The sequence below is a fragment of the Hyalella azteca genome, unplaced genomic scaffold, assembly GCF_000764305.2.
Source record: "Hyalella azteca isolate HAZT.00-mixed unplaced genomic scaffold, Hazt_2.0.2 contig16332, whole genome shotgun sequence".
NCBI classification, from domain to species: Eukaryota; Metazoa; Arthropoda; class Malacostraca; order Amphipoda; family Hyalellidae; genus Hyalella; species Hyalella azteca.
The window spans coordinates 1-9,164 of NW_025946156.1; the positions used below are offsets into that span (position 1 = coordinate 1).

At 38.3% G+C, this 9,164-nt stretch overlaps 1 long non-coding RNA gene across 1 annotated transcript; it reads right to left on the reverse strand.

Moving 5' to 3' along the window:
• Positions 1-67: 67 nt before the first annotated feature.
• On the reverse strand, positions 68-7,995 carry LOC108677120. The gene is made up of 3 exons (XR_007157214.1): positions 7,355-7,995; positions 442-548; positions 68-81 (listed from the first exon to the last, which is right to left on the reverse strand). It is a non-coding gene; the product is annotated as an uncharacterized LOC108677120 (long non-coding RNA).
• Positions 7,996-9,164: the final 1,169 nt, after the last annotated feature.

Below are 9,164 nucleotides of genomic sequence, written 5' to 3' on the forward strand. Positions count from 1 at the left end.
CACCTGCGGGCCATGTAGGTATATATAATAAACGCTGGGCCCACCTGCGGGCCATGTATATATAATAAACGCTGGGCCCACCTGCGGGCCATGTATAATATTGTGTATGGATTATATAATTATATAACATTGTTTCACTATTGCTTCACTGTGTCTATCAGTCCCCTTGACTGTCTGAGACCTCAACAAACTCTGCCCCCAGGATACATATGGCATTAGTACATTACATTTGTATTAATATATAAATAAATTAATACATTTATGGCATTACGACTGATAAATTAGTTTGCCGTCGCAATTGACGAGCTGCTAAATGTGTGAGAAGGGGATGAAGTGGGTCACAAGCGTACAAGCTTGACCCACCTGTGATAAACATAACCCACTTGTGATAAGCATGACCCACCTTTGCAGCATGACCCACTTATGACCACCATGACCCACCTGTGCAGCAGCAAAGGGCAGTTTGTTGTGTCTGCAGCACAGGAGTTTGCTGAAGTTCAGGAAGATTCCCTGGCTTGTCTCGGGGCACAGGAAGAACTGACGCCCATCTGCACAGTGCGTAGACCTTTAGTGCTGCTAGTCACTAGACCCTTAGTGCTGCTAGTCACTAGACCCTTAGTGCTGCTAGTCACTAGACCCTAAGTGCTGCTAGTCACTAGACCCTTAGGAGAGCGTCTGGGTCCAAAATTGATAATTTTCGGCTTCTCCTGTTTTTACGCTCATCTTAAAGCTGGCATTCTGACTTATCCAATGGTGCCAAAATCACCTCTGTATGTTGATTTATGCCTTCACGACAGATCCTGAATGAGTTACCTTCACAAAACCCTACCTAGAATATTAACGGAACCTGCTCATATAAGCCTCGTCGGATGGCCTTGAGCTCAGTTACCCATAAACTGTCCCGTGGGAAGGTGTCATGCAGTCATTCTCTACATTGCGGACTCGCTTCTAAGTGAAAGAACACTGAAAAGGGCTGCAGAACATTAGCTATAGTATCCAGTAGAATCATTCATTCACAATTGTACCTTAATGTATTTCATGTTGTTTTACTTCATTACCTTTTGAGTGTCATGTGCATCTTATTAATCTTGTATCTTGTTCCCCTTGGTTTAATATTTAAGCAGAGTAAAAGTTAATGAGACAAGATTCTTGCAAGTCCATAAGTTATGCACTTTTGTTAGTCTGCACCCTTGGTTACTGAATTGGAAATTCACTGGTCACACCCGATTTTTTCTGACCTTCAATAGCCTGCTTATGACGCCTTAATGCATGATTTGATCTACACCTCTGCTTGCTAATCCCATCCTGTACTCCATTTTGGTGAGTACAGTTCATTTCATCTCATTAAAATGTCGCCATGCTTATATTTGTCTTTGCTGAGCTCTTAACAAATGTTTTCCAGTCATTCATGCCTGTTTATAAAGAATGAAGGATGGTTTTCACTGGTTCTCATGTTAATCCTGTCCCTTTATTGCACAATTTTCATTTTGCTTACTTGAACCATGTTATGTCCACCCTTGAATAACTAACTTGCTGCAACCCCTTCCATGCATTGATGACTTTGTGTGTGACAAAACAGTTTAAACATCCTCCTGATGTCAATATTTCTAGAAGGCTAGTTTTTATGAACGCATTTATTTGATGTTTAGGAGCGGTTGGTGTGGAGCTACACTCTTCTTGATGAGAACCTAAGATCGCTCGACCAACTCCTGGCCATCAAGAAAGAAGATAAGAAATTCCACCTATGAACCAAAATTTTGATTTGGATACCAACTTGAAGTTGATGAGCCCTGCGCTTTTCCTAGATACTTTGAATCCAGACATACTGTCAAACGGGGTAAAAAGGGACAGGCGGGGTAAATAGGGACGCGTGTCCCACATTTCGTAGAAATGTTGTAGCAGCTAAACTAATCAAAATATTGCAAAAATAAAAATAGTGGCATAAACTTCAACATTTTTACTATCTATTGTGTATAAAGTTAGTCAAGAAATCAAACATTTACTATCTCTAAAAAATCGCTGAAAAAAAGTGTAAAAAGTGCGATTTTGGAAAAGTACCTCTGCTAAGGTCTGGAGCAAAAAAAATATTTGCCGTACTGAAAAATTTTACTTACATAAAAGTTTCACCCAGGTGTTGGCTTGAAAATGTAATTGGCAAAATTTGCCCATCTCATTAAAAAAAAGGCAGCCATTTCTGCACGATTTGGTGAAAAGAGACACCCCCCGGGGTAATTAGGCACACCCTTAAAAATGCATTTACAGTGGAACCTCAGTTAGCAAAGGCTCCAGTTAACAAAAAAATTGATTAACAACAAAGAATTTTGATTACATTTACCTCGCTTGGCAAAAAAAAATTCACTTATTGAAAAATTAGTGCATCATTGGTCATCACAAAATTGTATATAGAATGCTATATATAGAATTGTGCACCAGGCATCATAGAATGAAAAGTAATTGACCTAAACTATGATTTATTTCTTCAAAACATATGATGGTTGTCACTAAAACATTATTTTCTGTTTCAGGTATGTTTTTCGCAATATTTTTTGTTATAGTGAAATCACTTGACTCGATTAAAATTGTATGAAATTACAAACCATCTTGTAAGCTTACAGATACAGGAGAAATGCTACATGGCTGCTGATATGCAGCTTGCAGTGGACAAGGTGCTTGTTAATGCTCAATGGCATGTCCATGGACACAGTAATATCACATTATTAACAATATTATTAATGTTATAATATAATATAAAGTTATAATATAATCACATTAATAATATTAATAATTAATAAATAAGAGTAATATCATATCAATAGAGAAAAAACAAGTAAAAATCACAGAAAATGTCATTTATCTTACATCTACATCATCTACAATGAAAGAGGAGGACTTCAGAGTACTGTTAGTAATAGATGAGTACACTCTGCATGCTTCAAATGTTTGAAATTGAGTTTTATTTCAAGTGTCCCTTTTTACCCCATTTCAAGATTAATTCAGGAGCCTTTTATATTGCGTCTAGCGCCTTACAAATAGCATATGGAATTTTTTTGAAGATGCCATTGGATAGCCCTCACAAAGAGCTATAAAATGAGCCTAAACTTGTTTCTGAAATGTTTCATGGTAAGAAGTTATTAACAAAAAATGCTCAAAACCGTCCCTTTTTACCCCGTTTGACGGTATGTGACTTGGTCCAATTTTCTAGTTGTTTCTAGGAGTATAATTACCCATTAGTATGCTAGTGTGACTAGGGGTAAAGGAGAATATTTAATGACTTGTGCGACTTAGTAGGACCAGTTGTCTTTCATAATCCACTCATTAATGCCCCATACATCCGTGAGGGAATCATGTTGTTGTGTCAAGAGTAGTTGAAACTTTAGTCTGACTAGCTAATATATCCAAAGTGCAAAATTAGTAGGATTTGCAGAAATAATTCTTGAGCTGCATCACCGTTTGCTTTCTCTTGCTTTACTTTCATTGATGTTCACCATTTAGGTATTGTGTGACCTAGTCTGCTTATGCATTCCTGTGCTAGGCACCTATTTGTTTCTATTTGCTTGCAAAATACCATTCGCTATCAAAGTGTGCTCTAGGCCCTAGATAACCATTAGCTCTCCCAACAGCCCAGCAAATGGTAAGATGGCTACAACCCTTTGGGCATACTTCCTGCCATAAGGTAAGAGTGTTGGTGGTGAGTGCAGTGTGGAGTGAGTGTGGTGTGCCTGGGTGTGGTATGTGAGTGTGGGTGTGACTTGATCCACAAGCCACTCAGCATTGATCTCCATCCCTCCACCAGTGGTCAAGTTCTGCCTTGCCAACAGTCACTCCTTGGCTTGTACCTGAAGCCTATTCAGGGGTTGTTACTACTTGATTTATGGTTGTAAAACCATAGCTAGCCTTGGCTAATGTTTAAGACATTGTTATTATCTGGCAGCAAAAGCTGTTAATAACTATTTTTTCATTTTTCACTTTACTATCATCTCGTAGTTACTCAAAACTACAACGCTGAGAGGCCTCAGTGGGCCACTCATTAGAGCACTCTACCCAGACCCCCAAGTGGGCAGAACTGACACCACCACTAGTGTTTCATTTCAGTTAGACTAGGTATCATTCAATTATTTTTGTATCTGCCATTTTGTATTTTGTCTTTCATTAGTAGTAAATTGTTTAGTGTTTTCCACGTTTCATGCTTTCCTGAATGTGACTCCTTCTGACCACATTCAGTATTTGTTCCATGACCAAGGACTCAAGAGATATAGTCTCGCATATTTGTGCAGGCTTACCGGGAACCACTACAACGCCATGTCGGAGGACTGTCCCGAGTTACCCCGCCCATCCTGAGTAGCTCCAGTTGACAGTATATTATGGCATGTAAATTTCTAGAAATGAATGAAATGTCAAGAGAAAATATTCCACAAGAAATTCATGAGCCACTGAAAAAGGTTGGAATATTGACCCACTCATTATTATGAGATGTGTTTACTGCAGTTAAAACAATTCCCATGATGAAGTGTGCATAAGTCCTCTCAGAGATTATATTTTACAGTCAATTTCAATACAAGAATTAGCACAACTCTTGCTGGGATGTTAGGAAATGTAATGATTTCTCTTGAAATTATGTGATGTGTACAGTATTTAAATTAATCCTGGAGCATAAAAACCTAAGGACATGTAGCAGCCCAAGTACATGTAAATGATGTAATGCCCCAAGTGCACATGGAAACCTAATTACACATAGTGGCCTAAATACATGTAGTAACCTAAGTACATAAAACAGCCATCTCAAGACCTGTGATGAATTCAACAGGCTCCGTGACACCCTTGACCACAACCTCAAACCCCAAACTATCTGCAGCAACAGCCCCAGCAAAGGAGCAAGTGTTCTCCAACAATCTGGAGTAATCTATAAATTTTGCTTCAAAAAATGGTTGTGTATTATGAAACATTCAAAACATCATTAATAAATTAAAATTACCTACTCCCCTTAACCTGCATTTTGATCAACCAACATCATCTGATATATATCGTTCAAACCTGAAACTTCAAGTTGGTGAATTCTCTGGCTTCAACCACCTGTGTTAATACAAGCTTATTCTGCCATCTAATACTAAAAACAGCCAGGTACAGACAGCAGCCAATTTCTTGTCTGTGATTAGTGGGTTTGGCTAATCAAGTTTGCAATTCAATCAGTAGTTATTATTCAGTACCTACTCATTTTCATCAAGTTGGAATTGTGGCAAACCAGACATTCTTTAGAATCAGTTCATTTTAAATTTCCAATCTACTCAAGATTTAAAACAATTTATTGTGTCTGATAATGCTGGTAGTATCCAGGATACCGTAAAATGGGGTAACTTTGACCACTTTTTTTTCAAAATGATGCCATTTTTTTACTAGACAAGTTAAACTTAAATTGAAACATGAAAAATACAGGTCAATACTCTAGCTTTTCTCACCATAAATTGCTGGCTCCTGCCTCTCATAGTTTTTATGTAATTTCAAAAAAAGTGATGGTCTTTGTTACCCCAGCTCTTGGGGTTTCTTTGACCGGGTGGTAAAATCAATGTTATTATTTGGTAAAATAACTCCAAATAACTCCAGGTTGTGGTGCATTGTAGTAGAACTCTTCTAGTTACATATGCAAAAGACAAATTTTAGGAAAGTGCCATAGTTTGCAAATGGGGGGCGCCACCCCCCAATGGGCGAAATGTGACCACCTAATGGCAGCCGTGACGGGGTAACATTGACCGGTTTGGAAATTAAGTTAAAATTACCATATATAAGACTCTGTAGAGTCTGAAACATAAAGAAAAAAACATTAATAGGTGTATCAAACATAAAACATGTTATATAGGTACCTATGGTAATTTTAACTTAATTTCCAAGCCGGTCAATGTTACCCCATCACGGCTGCCATTAGGTGGTCAAAGTTACCCCATTGGGGGGCAGCGCCCCCCATTTGCAAACTATGACACTTTCCTAAAATTTGTCTTTTGCATATGTAACTAGAAGAGTCTACTACAATGCATCAAAACCTGGAGTTATTTTACCAAAAAATAAAAAAATTGGAGGGGGTACTCTGACAGGCTTTAAATAATAGCTCTTTTTCATGGGTCACATTATTAATTTTTTAACCTATTAGATATGCAAACTTTTTAAATCTTTCTATTGTGTTACGTAGCCTCAGGATTAGGCCTTTGATGGCCATTGATAAAATTTTTCTATATCAAATAGTTTTTGCGTTTTGGGGGTTTTGTTAAAAAAACGAAAAGTGGTCAAAGTTACCCTGCCGGTCAAAGTAACCCCATTTTACGGTACTTTACTGGTCTACTTATAGGAGTCAAAAATGAACTTGAGGACAAGTCTAAAAACTCTCTGCTTTGCCACTTGACTTAAGGCTTAAAATCCTGCTCTCGGCAACACAATTGCCAAACTCTGCATAGTGGCCTTCAAGTATATCTATTTTACGGCACCTATATATTGCATATATCAATCATAAAAATATTGGTAGAAAATTGTACATTTTCATATGTCAACACTTGACAATTTGACATTGTGTTCAAGTAACAGAAAAGTTCAGTAGTTGATCATGCTAAGTTGCTAGCCTAACTGATAGAGAATTAGCAAAGATTTTTACCAAATAGCCTCTGCAGCTTGGAAAAATTCTTCCTGGCATCATCCAACTCACTGAGAGGTCAGAGCATAGATTTTTCAGACAATTCTACCCATGAATTATATCAAAGAAATTGCCTATTATGAAACTTAAATACACAGTTATATACTGGTCGGGGTCAAGGCTCTAGACACTATTTATACTTTTCCTTAGGAGCCACAAGCCCACAACTAGAGCTTTACCCCCATTTTAGGAGCCCAGAGATTCCTGCTAGACAAAAAACTTCTATATAAATGGAAACAAAAGTTCATGATTGAGCCATGGCAGCATGGCCTGTGAGATTTTTAATTTATTGAAAATATCACCTTTGAGCTACAAAATTCCAGTATGTAATAAGTAGGAAAATTCCAGTCATGCCATGAGGGCAGTTACTCAAATTTGGAAATATCAGAATTAGTTGCAAATTTTGTTTATGTTAAGCAAAGCCTTTATTGAACTATTGGGCCATTGGCAATTAAGCTCAGATGCAGTTTGGCTATGTAGAGCTGAGCAGAATAGGCTAACTAGGTTCAGTTGATCTGCACTGCAAACAAGCTTTGGAGTACAGTTATTACAGTATATGAATATGCTGGAGCAGCTGGACTATTCATGAATGGACCATGATACTCTGCTAGTCTACTTTCTACACTCTACTCTAGGTCTCAAGCACCCTAAGTCATAGTACTCACTACATTACCAAGTTACCAGGGTGGATTGATCTTGAAGATATGAACTCTGATTGTCTGATACGGTACTTTTATTCCTACCATCAATGATACTTGAGTCGCCACTGGGCATGTCCAGCACTAAGTGCACTTACCTCGCCGCTAAAAGCCGTATAATACTAAATATTAGTCAGCACTATGCTTTATAGAGATCGATAACCAAATGATAACTACAATGCTGTTTTAATTGCGCTAGAAATAAGCTCAGGTTTGTTAATAAAATTGATCGCTTCCATTGAAGGCTGGCAACTTAAGTGCAGTGGTGAAGTTATTGGTATTAACGCAACAATTCCACCTTCAGCCATGTCTTCCATAAGGCAAATGTCATGTTTCCCACGCCATTCACTATAGAAGAATAAGCTGACGATACTAATGAATGGATTCAATGAATTATTATGAAGTGACTTCGAATTCAGGGTTGACAAAATTCTGTTTAGTTCAGTAATCAAAGGCATCGGTTGTTCTTCTACCAACGTCCACCAAGAAACAATCAGAAGCAAATCACCTCCCAGCCTGCTTAGCTGAAATGTCAATTTGTAAAAAAAAAACAGAGCTCCTAGACTGGCTGTCGCACATTCCAGCAAAATTTGATTAATAATGATCAACATGAAGGAAATAAAGAAACCTTTAGATAAGCTGGCGGTTAACATTTTTTATCTAAGCCTACATTGACCTATGACAAAAGCAGGCAAATATAAAGGAAACTTAACAACGAAAGTGCGAAAACAATATTTTTTACATCGGTACTGCTTGCTATCACCGGCTAACCAGCAGGCCCTATATTATCCTTGACTAATTGCGTCGCCGCATGGGCGACAAAATAGAGTTCAAGTCTGATTGAATCGCAATATTTTAATAATAATAATATTTCTACATCGGTAGTTATGGCTTTCACGTGCCGGACCCATAGTATCCATGAGTAATTGCGTCGCCGCGGGGGCGACATTCAAAAATAGAATTATCTGTCAAAATTGGTATTGGTAAATACTTATAACGATTGTGCGCGCCACCGTATCGCAACCACTGAATACACAAGAATTTCCGATCCGTAACTAATCTATTAGCAGCGAAAGCGATACTAAGCAGCGAACGCTTTGGGTCGATGGAGAGACTGTAACGTGGGAAAAATATCGCGAATTCTATGTTCTATTTATAATTTTTTTGAAGGTAGAGTGGCATCTTTACTCTAATATTTCACTATACGCTTTCATAAACTGGCGCTGAAACGCAGAGGTTTAACTTGATTATCAGCTACAAATGACGCCCATGCCTGTGCNTGACGCCCATGCCTGTGCCTTATCATCGTGCAGCGAACCTCCAGTCTCGCCATATTCCTCCTGCGCGTATATAGTCCATTCATGGCTACTCATTGGCTCTCCCGCAGATTAGGTCCTAACCCCTGCTATCATTAGTCCATTGTACATTCGTTCATTAGAAAATATTTCTATTTATAAAATTGTAGGCTATTCTTTCTTGGAGTTTCCATCCTTCACTCCTATTGTAGTTTTCACATTTTCCGTTAGAAATATGCGCTAGAAATATGCAAAAGTTTGATAATAAATAGATGGTTTCTATTGAAGGCCGGCAACTTAAGTGCAGTGATGAAGTTATTATAATAAATAATAATAATAGCGGTTTCAGCGTTTAGTAGGCCGTAGGCCTGTCGCCGATTCTTAACATCGCAGAACATCCACAGCTTGTTGCGGTCTCGAACACACAACTCACCGCTACAATTCTGCTGTGCTTAACCGCCCGGCCTCCTTGCCGATTCTGACCAGAAACTGGCGCAC